Source organism: Sapajus apella, unplaced genomic scaffold (assembly GCF_009761245.1).
Source record: "Sapajus apella isolate SASKATOON/1434 unplaced genomic scaffold, GSC_monkey_1.0 scaffold2, whole genome shotgun sequence".
Taxonomy (NCBI): domain Eukaryota; kingdom Metazoa; phylum Chordata; class Mammalia; order Primates; family Cebidae; genus Sapajus; species Sapajus apella.
In genome coordinates this window covers 21650413-21672988 of record NW_022436942.1, presented here as the reverse complement: position 1 = coordinate 21672988, position 22576 = coordinate 21650413, and the positions used below count along the sequence as shown (strand labels likewise).

Here is a 22576-nt window from a genome sequence, read left to right as displayed (position 1 = left end):
TTCGGTTAAATTTAGGTATTTCTTTCCTTTTGATGCTATTATAAATGAAATTATTTTCTTAATTTCACATTTGAATTGTACATTACTGATGTTTACAAATGCAACTGATTTATTAATATTTATTCTATTATCCTCAAACATTGCTGAACTAGTTTATTTGTTCTTTTTTATTGTTGTCATTTTTGAGATAGGGTCTCATTCTGTTGCCCAGACTGGAGTGCAGTGGCACAATCTTGGCTCACTGCAATCTCCACCTCCTGAGTTCAAGCAATTCTCCTGCCTCAGCCTCCCCAGTAGCTGGGGTTACAGGTGTGTGCCATCACACCTGACTAATTTATATATTTTTTAGTAAAGATAGGGTTTTACCATGTTGGCCAGCTTGGTCTTAAGTTCCTGGCCTCAAGTGATCTGCCTGCCTCAGCCTCCCAAAGTGTTGGGATTACAGGTGTGAGCCACCACGCCTGGCTAGTTCCTTAGTTCTAATACTTTTTATTTTTTTTTTAGTAGACTCCTCAGTATTTTATGTATACAAGGTCATATCATCTGCAAGTAAAGATAGCTTTACTAATTTCTTTCCAATCTTGATACCTTTTATTTTTTTCTTGTGTAATTGCCCTCACTAGACTTCCAAAGCAATAAATAGAAGGAGTGAAAAGAGACATTCTTGTTTTTTTCCTGATATTAAGGGAAAAGCATCCAGCTGTCACCATTATGGCGTTAGTTGTAGGTTTTTTTGTAGGTGTCTTTTTATCAGATTGAGGAAATTTCCATCTGTGTCTATCTTATCCTCTGTGTGTGTGTGTGTGTGTGTGTGTGTGTGTGTGTGTGTGTGTGTGTGTTTCAATCAATAAAGGGCACAGGTTTTGTCAAATGCTTTTTCTGTGGTTATTGGGATGATCATGAGGTTTTTGTCCTTTATTCCTTTAACATGGTGCATTACATTGATTGACTTTTTCATGTGTTGAAGAAACCTTGTTTTCTGGAATAAGTCTTATTTGGTAATTGTATATCTTCTTGGTTTTTTTCCCCCCCAGCAGTTATGTGCTGGAATTGGAAGTACTTTCTTTTTTATATGTTGTAAAATCCCATTGCCATGAAACATACATTTGTCATGATATTCCCCCTTGAAATAAAGTCTGCTTTAACAAATGCCATAAATATTTTCTTCTTTAAACAGCCATGGTTCCTGTGACTCAGAATCAGAGTCATCATCATTGTACCCTGACCTCTCATCCAGGACCTTACATGTGTACCTTTGAATCCTTTGTCTTCAATCCCAAATGACTGATCAAGAATCCATTGGTGAGTCAGATCCCTGAACCATTGCTCTGGATGACAGTTCACTGAAGCTAAGGACAGATTTTGATTCTTTAGATTCTGAGTATACTACAAAAGCTGGATTAGAGTCTCAGGGCAACAGAAGCTGAATGAGAGGCCCAAGTTTCTTTGTTTGCAAGAAGTTGGGCTATAAGCAGATATTTACAAGAAACTATGTTAGTCCCAGGTAAAACAAGGTGGGTTAGAGCCCTAGGCTTCTTTGCTTGAAAGGTACCTGCTGGGCTAGAAGTCTCTCTTCCTGGCTCTTTCTCTCTGTCTTGAGTGATGATTGATCCCTGACTTCCTGGGTTGGTAGTTTTTCTTCCTGGCTCTCAGTCTTGAGTGGGAAATTTTTCTTGGCTCTTTGTGAGGCCTCCCTGTTCTCTCTATTTTATCCTGTCTCTCTCATGGAAAATTCTCAGTTGGCTGAAACTCTCTTCTTGAACTCCTACTGACTATATGCTCTACCAATCTGTCCACCTCCTTCATGTTGGCATAAATTTGCAGAGAATAATTTGAAACTTCATTGTCCTCTTTGGGAAACTTGTGATCTCCCCACACTGGCCTCTCCCTTCCCATTTTTCCTTTGTTCTTTAACCGCTTTTGATCTTCCCTTCAGCTCCCGTGAATCCTTTGATATGTCCCCCTTTTAACTCTCCCACCTTCATCGCTCTGTTCATTCTGCCAGGCTTTTCATTTCCCATGTCAACCCCTCAGCTCCCAACAGACACTTGAACTTTAGACCCCTAGGCCTCCATTGGGGGCTCTCCTTAAGAGATTGAGGGATCCCCAAAAGCAATGATTAGAGGCTGAAAACAAAAAAACAATAACTATTTGGAAACAAACTGGATGTTTTGTCCACTCAGGTGGGTGTTGGATACATACAGACAGCTTCCTAATAACTTACTTAAATTTTAGCCCACAACTTCCCTAAGACAACAAAGAAAGTCTTAAAAATTTCTGCTACAAATATTGGTGAACAGATATCCTTAAATTGTCCTATTTTCCAGAAACACAATTTGGATAGAAACATAAAGTAGAGGAGGATGAGAAGCAATTACTTTATATAAAACAGAGAATTTTGTATTACTAACTCATGGCTAGACTTTTAAAGTGAAAGCACTAAAATCTCTACAGTCTGTATATTTCTGTATGTATGTTATGTTTATGTGATATTTTTCTACCCCCCCAAATGGTATTATCAAATTAATTTATGGAATTTCTTAGAGGGGTTCTATGCAAATTGACTTAGAGGTAAATGAGTGCTTATATAAATTAAATATCCCTAAAACTCAAGGAAATTTAAAAACTAATTCAAATGTCTTTCAAGTTCATATGACTTGGGCAAGTCTTTAGTAAATAAGATTAGTTTAATATTGTTAATTTAGTAAAAACAGCTATGTGTTCTGGGTTATCAACATTAAGTATAATAGAAACACATTTATATTCTACTTGGGTTTAATTGTCATATAAGGTTAAAATAATTGAGGGAGAATTAACCTGAGATAATGACTAACTTTGCTCAATGTTGCAATAAGTCTACCTGAAAATAGTTTCTTTTTGGTAACTTGAAACCTTAAGTTATACTAAGTTAAATGATGCATATTTATGGAATATCTAGATATTTCCAAATAAGATAACATACTGAAACAATTACTGAGCACAAGTTTAAGTTTATATATTTTTGGCATCTTGCTTTTATACTGTATAAAGAGACTAAATATATTTGAGTCTGTTAATTTCTGCCACATTGAAAAATTATACTATGAGGAAGCATATGTGTCTAAAAATTGTGAAATGGTATATTCATCACATTTGCAAGCTTGCTACAGAATGCTGCTATGTAACAGGCAATTCACAATTATCTACCTAATTTTCTCTATAAAAGAAAGCTTACTAATGGTTAAAAATTACAATTAATATGTGACAATAATTAGGAAAACAATTCTGCATCAGAAGTTTTCAGGGAAAATAGGATATATCTTTGATAAGGAAAGATATGAGGTATGAAGGATGTGTTTTTGTTAAGGGAAAAAGAGAGTAAATTTATCCTAAAGTTAGATGACTAGTTGTTCCAGAGTGAGGAAGAAGAAAAATATAGAGCAAAAACTTAAGGATACAGGAAGTCGCAGAAGGCTTGTGGAAAAGGCTTGTGATCCTGCTTATTCGTGTATTTAAACCTTTTGACATTTTGACAATCTCTAACAATCAGATTACTTATGGGGATTGTTAGAGCTATCACAGACGACACTGAAAAATATCACTGACTGAGATATTACAGACGATCCCTGAAAAATATCCAAGATGTGGATTTTTTTTCATTTTGTGAAGGAAACTGGTAAAAATAATTTAGTTTATTTGATATGTTAAGTTGAATGAAAATGTGTCAAACAAGTGATGCTTAACCTTCCCTAGGTTACATTTGTATGGGTAAAATGCCATTTTCAAGAAATCATATAAAAGTTCTAGAAATTTAGTATGTCTTGGTATAAAGTGATCAGTTATAATTCCAGTTATGATTTTCAACTTTGTATATCACAAGATAAGCAAGTTTTTTTTTTTTTTTATTAAGTGAACTATCATCAGAGCTTTAACCTGGATTCATATTATGTTTGTCTTTTTAAATTCCTGTACCAATATAGCATTATATTGGTTACTGTAACTTTATATTAATTTTTGATATCTAGGAGAGTAAGAACTGCTCATTTGACTTTCCTTAGAGCGATCCTGGCCATTCTGGTCCTTTTTCCTTGGCTTTTTATGTATGCTTTAATAAAGCATATTCTTTTGTGGGTGTATTCATATTCACCTACACACACATCCAACCTTTTGAAATTTTGATGAGTTTTGCATGGAATATATAGACTTATATAAGGAGAATTGGAATTTTCTAATCTATGCAAGTGTTGTATTTCTTCATTAATTTTTCCTTTTATTTACTTTCAGTAATATTTTCTAGCTTTTTTGTATAGATGAGATTCACATATCTTTACAGTTCTACATACGTTTCCAATACTTGGTATTTTCAGTCCATAATATTTCAACCCATCTGATAATGCATAGTGCTAATTGTTTATTTTCTTTTTTTAAAATATATTTTTATTATACTTTAAGTTCTGTGGTACATGTGCAGATCTTGCAGGATTGTTACATAGGTATACACAGGCCATGGTAGTTTGCTGCCTCCATCCCCCTGTCACCTACATTAGGTATTTCTCCCAATGTTATCCCTCCCCAATCTCCCCACCCCCTGCTATCCCTTCCCTACCCTCCCACCTCCCAACAGACCCCAGTGTGTGATGTTCCCCTTCCTGTGTCCATGTGTTCTCACTGTTCAATACCCACCTATGAGTGAGAACATGTGGTGTTTGGTTTTCTGGTCTGTCAGTTTGCTGAGAATAATGGTTTCCAGATTCATCCATGTCCCTGCAAAGGACACGAACTCATCCTTTTTTATGGCTGCATAGTATTCCATGATGTATATGTGCCACATTTTCTTTATCCAGTCTATCATTGATGGGCATTTGGGTTGGTTGCAGGTCTTTTCTGTTGTGAACAGTGCCACAATGAACATACACGTGCATGTGTCTTTATAATAGATTGATTTATAATCCTTTGGGTATATACCCAGTAATGCGATTGCTGGGTCAAATGGTATTTCTATTTCTAGATCCTTGAGAAATCACCACACTGTCCTCCATGATGGTTAAACTAATTTACACCCTCACCAACAGTGTAAAAACATTCCTATTTCTCCACATCCTCTCTGGCATCTGTTGTCTCCATATTTTTTAATGATCACCATTCTAACTGGCATGAGATGGTATCTCAATGTGGTTTTGATTTGCATTTCTCTAATGACCAATGATGAGCATTTTTTCATATGTTTGTTGGCTGCATAAATGTCTTCTTTTGCAAAGTGTCTGTTCATATCCTTCATCCACTTTTTGATGGGGTTGTTTGGTTTTTTTCTTGTAAAGTTTAGTTCTTTGTAGATTGTGGATATTAGCCCTTTGTCAGATGGGTAGATTGCAAAATCTTTTCCCCATTCTGTTGGTTGTCAGTTCACTCTAATGCTTGTTTCTTTAACTATGCAGAAGCTCTTAAGTTTAATTAGGTCCCATTTTTCCATTTTGGCTTTTGTTGCCATTGCTTTTGGTGTTTTAGTCATGAAGTCCTTGCTTATGCCTATGTCCTGAATGGCATTGCCTAGGGTTTCTTCTAGGGTTTTTATGGTGTTAGGTTTTATGTCTAAATCTTTAATCCATCTGGAGTTAATTTTTGTATAAGGTGTAAGGAAGAGTCCAGTTTCAGTTTTCCTCACATGGCTAGCCAGTTTTCCCAACACCATTTATTAGACAGGGAATCCTTTCCCCATTGCCTGTTTTTGTCATGTTTGTCAAAGATCAGATGGTTGTAGATGTGTGGCATTACTTCCGAGGCCTCTGTTCTGTTCCATTGGTCTATATCTCTGTTTTGGTACCAGCACCATGTAGTATAGTGTGAAGTCAGGTAGCATTCTGCCCTCTTTTGCTTAGGAATGTCTTGGCTATGCGGGTTCTTTTTGGGTTCCATATGAAGTTTAAGGTGTTTTTTTCCAGTTCTGTGAAGAAGGTCGATGGTAGCTTGATGGGGATAGCCTCAAATCTATAAATTACTTTGGGCAGTATGGCCATTTTCACGATACTGATTCTTCTTAACCATAAGCATGGAATGTTTTTCCATCTGTTTGTGTCCTCTCTTATTTCCTTGAGCAGTGGTTTGTATTTTTCCTTGAAGAGGTCCTTCACATCCTTTGTTAGTTGTATTCCTAGGTATTTTACTCTCTTCATGGCAATTGTGAATAGGAGTTCACTCATGATAATTTTTTTTCTTATGTCTAACAAATTAGAGCATATTTTCATGAATTTGTTGGTCATAAAGATATCCTCTTTTCTGAAGTCGTATTCAAAACTTTTTTCCAATGGTTATATTGGATTATATTTTTCTAAGGAATTAAAAATAAATAGTCTGCTCAACAGTTCATTGTTAATTACATGCGTTATAACTATACTCTCTAAATGTGTGGCTTGAATAGTGCTTTGGATATAAGTGCTTTTATATTTGTTGTAATTTAACTCATCAATCTATTTCTTCAGGGTTAGTACTTTGATTTTGTTCCATATAAGAAATATTTGCATAAACTCCATGAACTTATTTTTCTATATTCTCTTTTAGAAGTTTTACTGTTACATTTATTATTTAGATAATTATCTGAATAATAAATTATTTATTTGGAATTTATTTTAGTGTATTGAGTGAAGTGGTGGTTAGTATTTATTGTCTTCTGTATGAATCTCAAATTTACCTATGAGTGTTTTTAAACAATCTATCTTTTCTTCACTTTATTTTAAAATTCAGTCACTATGTATTTGTGAATTTGCTTCTGGTCTCTCTGTTTTTTTTCATAATATAATTGTAAATCCTCATCACAAGCCACACTGTTTCATTGGTGTAATTTTATTGTATTTTATTTTTCAAATTCATCTTTAAAGTTTTGTATATTTAAAATGAACATTGTAATGTTTTGATATACACAGCGAAGTTATTACCACAATCAAACTAATTAGCATATCATTCTCTTTGCATAATTACCTTTTTTTGTGGTGAGAACACTTAAAATCTACTCTCTTAGCGAATTTCAAGTGTACAATACAGTATCATTAACTATAGTGACCTAGCTGTATATCTCTAGAATTTATTCATTCTACATGATTGAAATTTTGTACACTTAAAAATAAATAAAGAAATAAATATTTTATTTCAATAATTTTGGGGGTAAAAGTGGTTTTTGGTTTCATGGATGAATTGTAGAATGGTAAAGTCTGAGATTTTAGTGAACCTGTCACCTGAGCAGTGTACATTGTACCCAATATGTAGGTTTTTGTCCCTCACCTTCCTTCCTCTCTCCTCCAATTCTCATTTTCCAATGTCCATTATGCCACTTTGTATGCCTTTGCATACGGATAGTTTAGCTTCCAGTTAGAAGTGAAAACATACAGTATTTTATTTTTCATTCTTGAGTTATTTCCCTTAGAATAATGGCTTCTAGCCCCATCCAAGTTGCTAGTTGCTGTATCCTCTTTTATGGCTGAGTAGTATTCCATGGTGTATATATACCACATTTTCTTTATTCCCTTATTCATTGATGGACACTTAGGTTGATTCCATATCTTTGCAATGGTGAATTCTGCTAAAATAAACATATACACACAGGTGTTTTCTTTTTGTTTTTTCTTTTTTTTTTTTTATATAATGACTTCTTTTCCTTTGGATAGATAGCCAGTAGTGAGATTGTGGGAGCAAATAGTAGATCTACTTTTTTGATCTTTGAGAACTGTCTGTATTGTTTTCCATAGAGGTTGTACTAATTTACATTCCATCAGCAGTATATAAGCATTCTTTCTGCATCACCTCCACACCAACATCTATTGTTTTTTGACTTTTTAATAATGGCCATTTTGGCTGGGGTAATGTGGTGTCTCATTTTAGTTTTAATTTGCATTTCCCTGATGATTAACAGTGTTGAGCATTTTTTCATATATTTGTTAGCCATTTGTATATCTTCTTTTGAGGAGTGTCTATTCGTGTCATGTGCCCACTTTTTGATGGGATTATTTGTTTTTAACTTGCGGATTTGTTTGAGTTTCTTATATGTTCTGGATATTAGCCCTTTGTCAAATGTATGGTTTGCAAATATTTTCTCCCATTCTGTGGGCTGTCTGTTTATGCTGATGACTATTTCTTTTGCTGTGTGGAACCTTTTTAGTTTAATTAGGTCCCATTGATTAATGTTTGTTTTTGTTACATTTGCTTTGGGGGGTCTAAATCATAAATTTGTTGTCTAAGCCAGTGTCCAAAAGAGTTTTTTCATTTGTTTTCTTCTAGAATTTTTATGGTTTCAGGTCTTAAATTTAAGCTTTTAATCCATCTTCAGTTACTTTTTACATATGATAAGAGATAGAGATCCAGTTCCATTCCTCTACATATGCCTATCCAGTTCTCCCAGCACCATTTATTGAATGAGGAGTCCTTTCCCTATTGCTCGTTATTGTCAGTTTTTTCAAAGATCAAATGGTTGTAGGTGTGAAGTTTTATTTCTGAGTTCTCTAACTTGTTCCATTGGTCTACATGTCTGTTTTTGTACCAGTACCACGCTGATTTGGTTCCTATAGCTTTGTAGTATAATTTGAAAACTTGGGTAATGTGATGCCTCCAGTTTTGTTCTTTTTGCTTAGGATTGCTTTGGCTATTTGGGATCTTTTTTGATTTCATATGAATTTAAAAATAATATTTTCTAATACTATGAAAAATAATGTTGTATCTTGACAGAACTTGCACTGAGTCTGTAGAATGCTTTGGGAAGTATGATCATTTTCATGACATTGATTCTTCCCATCCATGAACATGTGATTTATTTCCATTTATTTGTGTTATCTATGATATCTTTCAGAAACGTTTTGCAGTTCCCTTTGTAGAGCTCTTTCACCTTGTTTAAGTATATTCCTAGGTATTTTGTTTTTTTGCAGCTATTGTAAAAGGGATTGAGTTCTTGATTTTATCCTCAGCTTGGTCATTGTAGGCGTATAGCAGTGCTACTGATTTGCATACACTGGTTTTGTAACCTGAGACTGTTGAATTCATTTATCAAATCTGTTAGTCTTTTGGAAGAGTCTTTAGGGGTTTCTAAGTAGATAGTCATATCATTGGCAAACAGAGACAGTTTGACTTCCTCTTTTCCATTGTGGATGTTCTTTTGCCTGATTGCTCTGACTTGGACTTCCAGTGCTTTGTTGAACAGAAGTGGTGAAAGTGGGCATCCTTGTCTTGTTCCAGATCATAGAAGGAATGCTTTCAACTTTTCCCCATGCAGTATAATGCTGGTTGTGGATGTCATATATAGCTTTTATTATTTTGAAGTATGTTCCTTCTATGCCTAATTTGTTGAGGGTTGTTATCATAAAGGGGTAATGGATTTTACTGAATGCTTTTACTGTGTCCATTGGTAATCTAGGTAATGTGATACCTCCAGTTTTTCACAGATGATCACAGATAATCATGTTTTAAATTCTGCCTATTTATAAATTCTGCCACATTTATTAACTTGGATATGTGAAACCATCCCTGCATCCCTGGGATGAAACCTGCTTGATGATGATGAATTATCTTTTTAATGTGCTGTTGGATTCAGGTTGCTAGTATTTTGTTGAGAATTTTTGCATTTGTGTTCACCAGGACATTGGTCTATAGTTTTCTTTTCTTTTTTTTTTTTGGTTATGTCCTGTTGATGCTTTGATACTGGTTTCATAGAATAAGTTAGGGAGAATTGCTTCTTTCTCAACCTTTTGGAATAGTTTCAGTAAGACTGGTATCAATTCTTCTTTGAAGGTCTGGTACAATTTGGCCGTGAAGCTGTCTGGCCATAGGCTTTTTTGTAGTTGTTGTTGGCAACTTTTAAAGTACTAATTCAGTCTAATTGCTTGTTTGTTATTAGTTTGTTCAGGATTTCTATTTCCTCCTGATTTAAGTTAGGAGGATTGTATGTTTCTGGAAATTTATCCATTTCTTCTAGATTTTCTAATTTGTGTGCATAGAGGTATTCATAATAATCTTAAATTATCTTTTGTATTACTGTGTTGTTGGTTGTAATGTCTCAATTTTCATGTCTAATTGAGCTTATTTGAATCTTCTCTCTTTTCTTGGTTATTCTAGCTAATAGTTTTTCAATTTTGTTTATCTTTTCAAAGAACCAACTTTTTGTTTCATTGATCTTTTCATATTTATTTGTTTCAATTTCATTTAGTTCTGCTCTGATCTTTGTTCTTTCTTTTCTTCTGCTAGTTTTGGGTTTGTTTTTTCCTGTTTCTCTAGTTTCTTGCAGTGTGATGTTAGGCTGTCAGTTTGTAATCTTTTGAACTTTTTAACATAGGCATATAGCATTGTAAATGTTCCTCTTAGCACTGATTTTGCTATATGCCAGAGGTTTTGTAACTTGTGCAACTATTATCATTCATTTTGAAGAATTTTTCAATTTTTTATCTTGATTTCATTGTTAACCCCAAAATCATTCAGGAGCAGATTATTTAATTTCCATGTATTTATATAGTCTTGAGGGTTCATTTTGGGTTTCACCATGTTGGTCAGGCTGGTCTCAAACTCCTGACCTCATGATCTGCCTGCCTCAGCCTCCCAAAGTACTGGGATTAAAGGTGTGAGCCACCTCACCCAGCGTGTCTATTTCTTTTCTTAGGTTTAGTAGTCGCCGTTTTATGAATCTAGGATCTCCAGAGTTAGGTGCAATATATTGAGGGCTGTAATATTTTCTTGTTGGATTGATCCTTTTATCATTATATAATGACTTTTTTTGGTCTTTTAAATTTTTTTTACTATTGTTGCTTTAAAGTCTGTTTCATCTGATATAAAAATAGCGACTCCTTCTTGCTTTTGGTTTCCATTTGTGTGGAATATCTTTTTCCACCCCTTTACCTCACATCTGTAAGAATCCTTATATGTTAGGTGAGTCTCTTGAAGACAGGAGATATTTGATTTGTGATTTTTAAATACATTCTGCCAATTTGTATCTTTTAAGTGGAGCATTTAGACCATTTATATTCAATTACATTCATATACTTTCTTAATATTGAGACATGAGGTAGTAGTTTCAGTCATCATGTTGATTACTACCTCCATACTTTGTTATCGTCATTGCATTATTGTTTTATAGGCTATGTGAGTTTTGTGCTTTCAAGGGATTCTATTCTGGTGCATATCCATCTTTTGTTTCAAGATTGGGAACTCCTTTTAGCATTTCTTGCGGGACTGGTCTGGTAGTGACAAAATCCCTCAGCATTTGCTTGTCTGAAAAAGACAATTTATCCTTCATTTATAGTTTTGCTTGATACAGAATACTTTGCTGACAGTTATATCATTTAAGGAGGCTAGAGATAGGATCCTAATTCTTTCTGGTTTGTAGGGTCTTTGCTGAGAATTCTGCTGTTAGTTTGGTATGTTTTCCTTTATAGGTTATCTGATGCTTTTGTCTCACTGCTCTTAGAATTTCTTTCTTCACATTGACATTAGATGGCCTGGTGACTTCATGTCTTGGTGATGTCTTTTTTGCCATGAAGTCCCCAGGTGTTCTTTGAGCTTCTTATATTTGTATGACTAAATTGCTCACAAGGCCAGGGAAGCTTTCTTCAAGTACTATCTCAAATAAGTTTTTGGAACTTTTTGCTTTTTCTTCTCCCTCAGAGGCACAAACGATCCTTAGGTTTGGCTGTTTTACATAATACCATATTTCTTGGAGCTGTTGTTCATTTCTTTATATTGTTTTTCCTTTATTGTTTTTTCTGATTGAGTTAATTCAAAAGTCTTGTCTTTGAATTCCAAAATTCTTTCTTCTAGTTGGTCTAGCCTATTGTTAAAACCTACCATTGCATTTTGTAATCCCCTAAATGTATCTTTCATTTCCAGAAGTTCTGATTTTGTTTTCTTTAAAATATCTAACTCTTTAGCAAAATTTTCATTATTATCCTGAATTGTTTTTTAAAGTTATTTATATTGGGTTTCACCTTTCTCTTGTATCTCCTTGAGCAACTTCATAATCAACCTTTTGAATTCTTTATCTGGCATCTCAAAGATTTCAAATTGGGCTGGATTCATTGCTGGAGAGGTAATGCAATCTACTGGATGGATTACAGAACCCTGATTTGGGATATCGCCAGAATTATTTTTCTGGTTCCTTCTCATTTGGGTAGGCTATTTCTTCTAATTATTTTAAAATTTATTTTTAATTTTACTGGGTTTTCTTAAAATATTTTCCCTTAAGGATGTGACCTTATCATTAAAGTTTATTGTAACTTAATTTGTCTCTGCATGCCTTCAGAGATGAAGACTCTGTAGGAATTCCTTGGTTATAGAGTCTTTGTATAATGGCTTACTCAGTTGCTGGTTGTAATAGCAATAAGCTTGGTGTATGAGCAGGTGGGATTGGAATGGTGGAGGTGTCTTGAAGCTTATCTCATTCTCCAGTGGTATGCACTTATTTATTAATTTCCCCCCCAGTGTTTTATTTACTGGATTGGACAGTTCAGGTTTCTGGCTAGTGTGGGAGGTGTCCATGGGTAGCAGCTGGCTGTGACCACAGCAAGTGGCTAAATGCAATACCCAATTGTGGACAGAGATCCCAGCCTTGACAGAGGCAGCTAGGGGAGGTCTCAGTGAAATGCACTGAACTCTTTTCATGGGGGTATGGAGGGAGCCATCTCATCCTCCTGTCAAGTCACAGGAAAATGATTTGCCTCCCACTCACACTCGTGACCAGTGTTTCAGCTATTTAGATCAGACAGATACCATTTTTCATCTTCAGGAATGCTGATGTTCCATGTAGAGAACATCAGCCTGAACCTGGAGGGTGCTCCTTGTGTGGGGATGTAGTCACCCTGAAGTGTCCCAGAAAGGCTGTGTACAGGTGCACCCATGCCTAGCTACCATGGGAGAAGCTCCAGCTATATCAGCAGTGGTGGGCAAACACTCCCTGAGCACCAGGGCTGTCTGACTGTTGTGGTAGAGCTGCAGACTTTCTTTTGTAAGCCCTGCACTGCACCTGCGCCTTTGCTTAGAGTCACTTCCCACAATCAGAAAGCTCTGAGACTCCAGGCCTGCCATCTGGATTATTTTGTCCTACCCGGTACTCCCTCGATGTGGTAAATTCCCCCTTCCCCTAGAAGTAAGAGTCCTTGAGTGTCAAACTACTGTGAATGCGACTGCTCCTCTGGGTCTAGCTGCCCAGTGGGGCTGCCACACCCCAGGCTGGTGGTACGGAATGTCTGCAAGGGATCCAGTGATGTGATATGTCCTCAAGTCTCCAAGAAGCAGGTACCAGGACCAGTTCTGATGGCAGTGGCAGAGGGGTGATGTAGAGTCTGTGAAATTCCTTGGCTATAAATAGCTTTAGTGTGTTGGCTTTCTCAAATACCAGCTGTAGTAGTAATAAACTGGTCATGTGGACAGACTCAGGATCTCTGGCTTAGCCAGAGTGATACAGACAATGGTGATAGCTGATGATATGAATAAGTTTCCTTCCAGAATGCTGTATTATTCTACCTGCAGATGCTGTAATGGACCCTGTCTGTTGGCCTCTAGCCAGGCGGTGGCACTTGCAAAAGATCACCAGCTGTGGTGGTAGCAGTGGGATTGGTGCTTTCCTTATATGACCCAAGGGAAGTACTCAGGTGTCTCAGGCAATGAGTGGGGTCATAAAGTTTCCACAAGTCTCTGTCCTTTGTGTTAAACTAGCAGGGTCGGTGGAGGGGCAAAGCCAGGTTATGGCTGGGTCAGACAAGTCCCACACTCTGGCTATCCATACGTGGGTGTAAGCAGTGACCCCAGTGGGTGTTGGAGGGCAGTTCCTTGGCCACTGGCATAATATTCCAGGGAGGAGCACAGCTGCCTCTGCCACACAGAAGAATCCACATGGGGAGTGGGGAGTAGCAGGTGGCAGTAAACCCCACCCAGCTCCCACGTATTTGGCAAAGCAGGCCTCACACCTGCAGTGTTCCACTAGTAGCAACTAGCAAGGTTCCAGGATAGTTATCTATACATTTGTATAATACATACGTACTATATGTACTTTATAATACACACTTACTATGTGTGTATTATATACGTACATATATAATTATATATATGTATAGATAACTTACTATGTATGTATTATATGTATTATATATGTACATAGTAAGTTAGCTATACATACAAAGAGTGTTATCTATCTGTCTAAGAATTTCTTTATTCATTATTAACCTACACTTAGATTGTTTTTCATATCTTAGCTGTTGTAGAATGATGCTGCAATCAGCACATGAAGGAGCACAGATACCTCTGTAAGATGCTGATTTCCTTTGGGTTTATACATAGATGTATTGCTGGGTCATAGGTAGTTATATTTTTAATTTTTTGAGACACCGCCAGACAGCTTTCCTTAATGGCTGTACCAATTTATATTCCTACACACAGTATACAAATGTTCCTTTTCCTCCACATCCTCGGCAACTCTGCTGTACTTTGTCTTTTCAATAATAGCCATTCCACTAGGTAGGAGGTAATATCACGTTGTGGTTTGATTTGCATTTTTCTGATAATGAATGATGTTGAACACCTTTTTGTATCCTTATTGGCTAAGTGTATGTGTTCTTTGAAAAAATGTCTACTCAGGTCCTTTGCCTACTTTTTAATTAGATTACTATTAGCATTGTTAGCTGTCAATTTTGAATATTAACCCTTTGTCAGATATGTGATTTATAAATCCCTAGGTTTCCTTTCATGTTGTTGATTGTTTCCTTTGTCGTGCAGAAGCTTTTTGGTTTGATATAGTCCCACTTATTTTTGTTTTTGTTGTCTGTGCTTTTGGTATCATATTCAAAAAATTATCACCATTATCAACATCCAGGAGGTTTTCTCTTATGTTTTCTTCTTGGAGTTTTACAGTTACAGGCTTTAATTAGTCCACACAAAGATTAGAGCAATTTCTACAATTTTTCTTCAAGATTATCTTGACTATATGTGGATTTGAATTTCAATGTAGAAAAGGATCAACTAATTGGTTTCCAAAAACACATTCCCTACAATTTATTGCAGTTGCCTTGAATCTATAAATTAATTTGGAGAGAACAACATCCTTATAATATTGAGTTTTCCTGTTCATTTATAGTTTATTCATCCTCTTATTTTGCATAGCTCCTGCAGAGAAGCTTTGCATATCTGTATTTATTACTATTTACTTGGCTACATTACTGTTAGTGTAAATTGTATCATTAAAAATTCTAGTTGTTTGCTGTATATATAATATATATAAATACAATTTAGTTTTTTATACTGACCTTGAATATAGGAAATGGCTACAGTCAATTTTATTTTTAAAATTTATTTACTTTTAATTGACAAAAATTGTTTATGTTTATTGTGTATAAAACATTTTGAAATGTGTACTGGGGGATTGCTAAATAAGTTAATTAGCATATGCACTGCATCACATATTTATCATGTTTTGTAATGAGAACCTTAAAATTTACTCTCATCAATTTTCAGGTATATAATACATTCTTAGAGTCACCATTTTGTACATTTTTGTAGATCCTTGAACTTATTCTTCCTGTCTAACTGAAACTTTGTATCCTTTGACCAACATCTTACAGTTGATTTTAAATTCTCATTGTTTTTCTGTAGATTATTTTAGATGTTCTGTTAACACAACTGCTTTATCTGTAAGTAATTGCCTTTTCGTAATTTTCTTTCTATTCATCTTTTCTCTTTTTCTACTTCCTGCCTGATTGCCCTATTTGAATCTCTAGCACATTATCAATATACAGTCATGAAACATATAACAATGCTTTGGTCAATAACAGATTATATATAGGATGGTGGTCCCATAAGATTATAATACAATGTTTTTACTGTATCTTTTCTATGTTTAGGTACAGTTAGATACACAGATACTCTCATTGTGTCACAATAACCTATGGTATTCAGTGTAGAAACATGCTGTACAGGTTTGCAGCTTAAGAGAAATAAGCTATACTACATAGCGTAGGTGTGCACTAGGTTATAATATCTAGGTTTGTGTAAGTACAGTCTGAGATGTTTGTGCAATGATGAAATCACCTAATCACCTAGTGATGTATTTCTCAGGATGTATTCCCATCATTAAGTGATGCAGGGCTGTAAATGGTAACCATTGTTGTCCCAGGAGAATGCTTTTGAAGCGTCAGTCTTTAGTACGATGTTTGCTATTAATTAAGACAATACTTTTCTATTTATATTTTTGTAAGAGCTTTAAAATAATGAATGGATATTAAATTTTATCAAATGCTTTTCTGCATCAATTAAGATAATCCTATGATTTTAAGGATTTTGTGAATTAGATGACTAACTTTAATAGACAGAATATTGGAGCCCCAAAGATGACCCACATTTTAATGCCTGAATCCTGCACTTATGTTAGGTGGTATGAAAAAGTGTGATTAAGGTTGTAGATGAAGTTAAAGTTGTTAATTAGCTGAACATATCATGAGGGAATTATCCTGGATTATTCAGGTAGGCACAGTGTAATTGCAAAGGTCCTTTAAATGTAGAAGAGCGAGAGAGGAAAGTCAGTGTTGGGGTCATACAGAATGAGAAAAACTCAAACAACCGTTGCTGCCTCTGAGCTTAGAAAGGGCCCACAAGGCAAGTAATGTGAGCAGCCTCAAGAAACTGTAGAGGGAAATAAAATGGATTCTTCTGTAGGGCCTTCAGAAAGAATGCAACCCTGTTGATACCTTGACTTTGGCCTAGTGAGACCCATTTCAGATTTCTGAACTCCAGAACTGTAAGATAATACATCTGTGTCATTTGAAGGCACTAAGTTGGTGGTAATTTGTTATGCAGAAATAGGAAACTAATACACTGATATTCATTGATTTTCAAATATTGATCCTATCTTGGATTCTTGAAATAAATTGAATTAGATAATGTTTGTCTTAACCTTTTTATTTATCACCAGATTTGGTAATTTATTGTTTATAAATTTTGCTTTTATGGTCATGGTGATGAATGGTTCATAATTTTTCTTTCTTATGACATCTTTTTGAGCCTTTGGCATCAAGAATATACTGGTGTCATAAAATCATATTAGAAGTCTTTCATCTTATTTTTCAACATTTGGGAAGAATTTAGATAAGATGAACGTTTTTTCCTTTTCAAATTTTAGGTAGAAAGTCTTGAGGAAGCTACCTGGGGCCTCAGATTTATTTTTTATTGGGGGATAATGTATTATGAATTTAATTTATTTGATAGATATATGGCGATGCAAATTAAGGTGTCTGCTAGACAGATTTTTTTGATGCCCTAAGAGGTTCTTGAGGAACAATGCCCTTATGATTCCTAGAAGCCTTCACATTTAACAGGGATGACCCATGACACACATTCACAATATCCTAAGACAGCCTAAGGATCTAGATGAAAGCTACTATGTGACACTGAATTTCTGAGATCTTGGCACAACACCTTTATAAATCTCATCTCTTTCTACTTGTGATGTGCACCTAAAAGAAAAACTGATGACACTTTTGACATTTTGTCAGGAAATCTCCTTGTTAGATCTAACAGTTCACTGGGTATGTTTTTATATCTTACCTTTCTTTAGGCAAAAGTGTTGCTAGTTTCTCCTAGCCTTTAATAACATCTTATTCCATTTTCTTTAAGCCCTCAACAAAAAGCTTTAGTCTTGTCAGGTGTTGGACAATTTCCTCCTCATGTCTTTACATCTTCTGTCTTCCCTTTGTCCAAAGCCAAAGCTACATGTTTTAGTTATTACAGCATCCCAATTTTGGCACCAAATTTCATTTTGATCATTTATTTCTGCATAAAAAAACCACTGCAAAATATCATGACACTCTACAAAACCTATTTTAATAGACCTACAGACATTGTGGGTGAAGAATCTGGGTAGGGCACTGAAAGAATGTCTTATCTCTTCTTGACTGTGTATTGGGAACACTTGGGACTATTGAAATGCCCGGAGGCAGAAATCATTTGGAGGATCCTTTAGTCGTATTTCTTGTACTCAGTCTCTGATGACATTAAGGTTGAGCTCAGCTGGGACTGTCGGCCAGAATGCCTACACATGGCCTTTCTTTGCTTGAACTCCCTCAGTATAATGGCCTCAAGGTAGTAACACAATGGAGATGGTTCATCTTCTTAGTCAGATACTTGGATTGGGTATACTTAGTTACTGAGCAATGAGCTCTCTTCCCAATGCATATAGAAGCCCGTTGCATATAATGGGCTCATTTTCTCAAAAGCACTAGCACTAGCTTTTGAGAAAAGGAGGAGCTTTTACAGTGAGTTGACTGGCAAGGAGACAGGAGGTAACACTCAAATTTGTCTCCCTGAGCTGTGGTCTTGGGACAGGTTTTATAGGCAGTGAATAACAATGAGACAGATAGGAAAATACAACAAGGTATGATCGGATTGGTTCCTGTCTCTTAAGTCTGTATTGCAACAAAACAAGGCAGCCTTCACTTAATAATTTGGTCCCCATTCCTCAAACCAAGTACTTAGATTCTGCTTGTGGTTGATTTTTTTGTTCCAGCTGGCTTTGGGGTTACCAGTAGGGTCCACTTGGTTCATCTGGGCTTGTTCATGTTATGTGACCTGCAACTTGAAGGTCATGACACTAAAAAATAACTCATCGTTTGGTTACATCTTGTTACCAACAAAGTGAACCAGACAGGACTAGTTCTGCTGTTATAATTTCTGTACTGCTAAATATTTAGTGTATGCTTTAACCAAAATTCTCTTACATACCTAGAGTATATTGGTTAAAAAGTATTGGTGCAATCCTTTTTTTTCTCCTCTAAACATGTTTCTGATGTTATTTTTGATCTGATGAGGTTCCTTATAAAATTGTTTTTCTCCAGTACACAAACAGGTTCAAGATCATATACTGCATTTAATTGCCTTGTCTCTTTTGTTTCCTTTATTCTGCAAAAAATTTTGTAGCTCTTTTTATGTTTTATGACATTGGTAAATTGAGGAATACATTTTCACCCCCCATTTTAAAATAAATAAAATATTCCTCATTTGTTGGGTGATTTCTCACAATTTGATTTAGGTTACGCATTCCTACCCAGAGCACTACATAAGGGGTATTGTGTAATAGCTGTGGAAACGATCTGTTCTTGAGGTTTTGGTATGAATTCTTACCACCCCAGAGTCTGTTTATTTTATCCAAGACTATAATCCGTTCTTTGGCAAGAGTGCTGAATAAATCAACAACAGTGCCAGGCAGAAACCAGCAGAATGATCAAGAAACTTGACTAAGTTTCTGAATAAATATTTCATAGTGTGCAAAGTAAACATCCAGCAAGTGTGATGGTCGAAGACTGACAAGGCAAGTGTTAGGGGAGACGGAGGTTAGCTGGAGGAAGAGTCTCTCTTCAGTGTATCAAGGTCAGTCTGGCACCCTGTTTGAATGGTAGTGCTACAAAGTGTCAGGAAGGAGACTTGCAAGTGTTGTCAATGCCCAGAAGGGTAAAGTGATGGTCAAAGACTGACAGGGTAAGTGTGACGGTAGAAAGAAGTAAGGGGGAGAAAGAAGGAGGCTCTCTTAAGTATTTTAAGGTGAGGCTGACATTGCATTTGAAAGGATATTTCTCCAAGGTGTTAGGGAGAAGATTCGCAGACTGTAATTATCTTCAGATTTCCATATAGAGAATTGTGGAAGCCTGCGAATGTTGCACAGTCTACAAATTTATTTAAATAAAACAAAGGCAACATGTTAGCAAAGCTTGAGATGGGGTAAAGGATGATCTGACTGATAGGTAGACCGAGTATGAGAAAGACATTCAGAGAGACAGAGAGACATTTAGAGAGAAAGAGGAAGAGCCGCAAATTCAGAAAAAGGAAAAGAATGCAACAAATAATGGAGGAAGAAACAGTGTGATAGTCCTCTGAAAGACAGAAGAAAAGTGAAGGGTTAATGATACAGGAGGGGATCAGGGAAGTGCTGGATAGAGAACAGCAGGGTCCCTGGCAAGGGCTCCACCCTTGGGGCTGTGCCCATTGACCTAAGTGAGAATAGGCACTTCTGGTTTCACCCCCAAATGTTTCATTTTCCAGGTCCACTCTGGCCCATCACATCCCTCATCTTGTGCCCATATCAGCCTGAGACCTTAATGGGCACAGACAAAAGCAATCGAATGTTGAGAGGAGCAGAGGAACAGACCAATAGACACCAGCACACACCAGTAGACCAGCAGAGCAGTGACAGTGGAACCACGACAGAGAAAGACAGAAGGGACATCTGAATGCTGAGGAGAATTATGGGGACAGGCAGAGAAGAGTCTGGCTGCTGGGTGGCCTGACTCCAGGGAAGACTACCTTCCCACTCCATCCTCCCCTTCAGCTCACCATCCATGTCCCTGGGAGCCACCTTCACCATTCATTGAAACCTTGCACTTATCCTTTGAGCTCATATGTGATCCAATTTTTCTGGTACACTGAGCGAGAGCTTGGGATACAGAAAATGGTCACACTGGCTTTCTGCTTGCCAGAGGCAGAGGGTCCATTGAGCTGGTTAACACAAGCCATCTGCAGATGGCAAAGCTGAAAAAGCACACTGTAACACATGCCCAGCTGAACTTCGAGAGTCACAGACACCCACCTCTAGATGCTGCCATGGGGCCAGATCCCAAAACAGCTCCCCATGGCCTGCGCCTGCCAGTCTGCATGTTCCTCCTAGGGGTTTGAGTGGCAGGGCAACTGAAGGAGCAAGGCATACCCCTGTCACATGTCCTGCAAAAGGGATCAGGGAACTCTCCAGTTTCACTAATAGTTGGAAATATTACTCTTCTGATTGTTTCACTTCATGAGAGAGTATTTTGTGGTTTGTTCGGGGATTTCCAGCTTGGGGCAGCCTTTCAACATTAGTGGGAGCAAGACAGGGCAATGATGGGAAATGGGTATATAGCAGTGAGTGGGATGAGTCAAGACTGGGGAAAGAATGACAAATAGGAGAAAGGTTGGATGTTCTTTTACTTAATTACAAAGAACCAGTGGTGGAGAGAATTTGTGTATAGGAGAGGTCTTTCCTGGTGGTAGAATAATGAATCAGGACTCACAGAACTCTGGAAAGAACATCCCTTGGTTTTCATCATAGGAAGTCCTTGTGAGGTTTGTTAGGATGACTGAATAATGACTATGCTTACTTGTGTGAGGAACTTGTACTTTCAGCTTTAGGTGCATGCTGTTTTTCCTGTGTAATAGTGTATTTCCAGATTTCTGGGACTGTACGAGTTTCCAGGCAATAAAACCTTCCTGTACCTAAATACTCTTTGAGTTTTATTTAGTTAATCCTGTTTATGGTTTCCCTACTTGCCTACCCTTTCACAGCCTGAGGTTCTACTTTCCAAGATGTTATCCACATCCTGCTTAGTCCTTATTTTTCATAGGGCCTGTGCTCCTTCCCCAATATTTTATGAAAAGCCATCCCTTTTAATCTTATGCTTATCATACATATGAATTTGTCTTGCTTCTTTCAGCCTGTCTGCTTTCCTTCCTTCTACTTCCTTTCTTTTTTCTTTTCCTCTAGTTAACTCTCATGTATCAAGAACTTATCAAGTGCTTGGCACTCCCCTAAGTATTGTGAAATAGTGTTAAGCAAAGGAATCTCTTTTTCTCTCTCTTTCAGAGCTTATTTACTGTGAGGGAGGCAGAAAACCGACAAGCAAAGAGCAAAGAAAGACCGGGCACGGTGCCTCAACGCCTGTAATCCCAACACTTTGGGAGGCTAAGGCAGGTGGATCACCTGAGGTTAGTAGTTCAAAACTAGCCTGACCAACATGGTGAAACCTCATCTCTACTAAAAATGCAAAATTAGCTGGTTGTGGTGGCACATGTCTGTAATCCCAGCTACTGGGGAGGCTGAGGCTGGAGAATCACTTGAACCTGGGAGGTGAAGGTTGTAGTGAGCTGAAATTGTGCCATTGCACTACAGCCTGAGTGACAAGAGTGAAACTCCATAAACAAAATGCAAAGAGCAAAGAAAGAAAGAGACAAGCAAATATCAGGCAATGATGGGTATTATGATATGAACAGAATCAAATCATGTAATGGTAACTTTAGGGATTACTTTAGTTTGGAAGCCATGGAAGCTTGCCTGAAAATGTATTTAATTTGAGATTGAATGGTAATAATGTATGACAGAAGTAACAGGTCATGCATAGAAGAAACGTGCTATGTCTACATAATCATGCTTGGGGCACACATTCAGATTTCTAATGCTAGACAGTCACTGCACTGCCCTGTGTATGCCTCAGCTACCTTGATGTGAGCACAGAATGAGATCTTACCTTTGGTCCTAACAGCAAATCCTATTTTACCTCCCAACATCCTGGGACTTCCTTTCACCTCAATTCTTTTTTTTTTTTTTTTTTTAATAAGCTCAGTATCTGAACCCATTGTTAATCTATACTTAGTTAATTCTTGTTTTGTTGAAACTCAGCTATATGTCCTTGCTGATCTCAGGCTAGGGCTGCTGCAGGTTCCTACAAATTCTCTGTGGTGTTTGGTGAGGAGTGAGGGGTCTGGTTTTGAACCAAGTCCCTGATGCTTCTTGAAGACCTCTCTTCAGGTTGGGGTTTCTGTGCTGCTTTCTCTAAGAGCCTATCTCCCTTTGTGA

At 36.8% G+C, this 22576-nt stretch overlaps 1 long non-coding RNA gene across 1 annotated transcript; it reads left to right on the top strand.

The window, feature by feature from the left end:
* The first annotated feature begins 392 nt into the window (after positions 1-392).
* LOC116560329 lies at positions 393-21735 on the top strand. Its single transcript, XR_004272918.1, has 3 exons — positions 393-403; positions 2262-2264; positions 21631-21735. It is a non-coding gene; the product is annotated as an uncharacterized LOC116560329 (long non-coding RNA).
* The last annotated feature ends 841 nt before the right edge of the window (positions 21736-22576 follow it).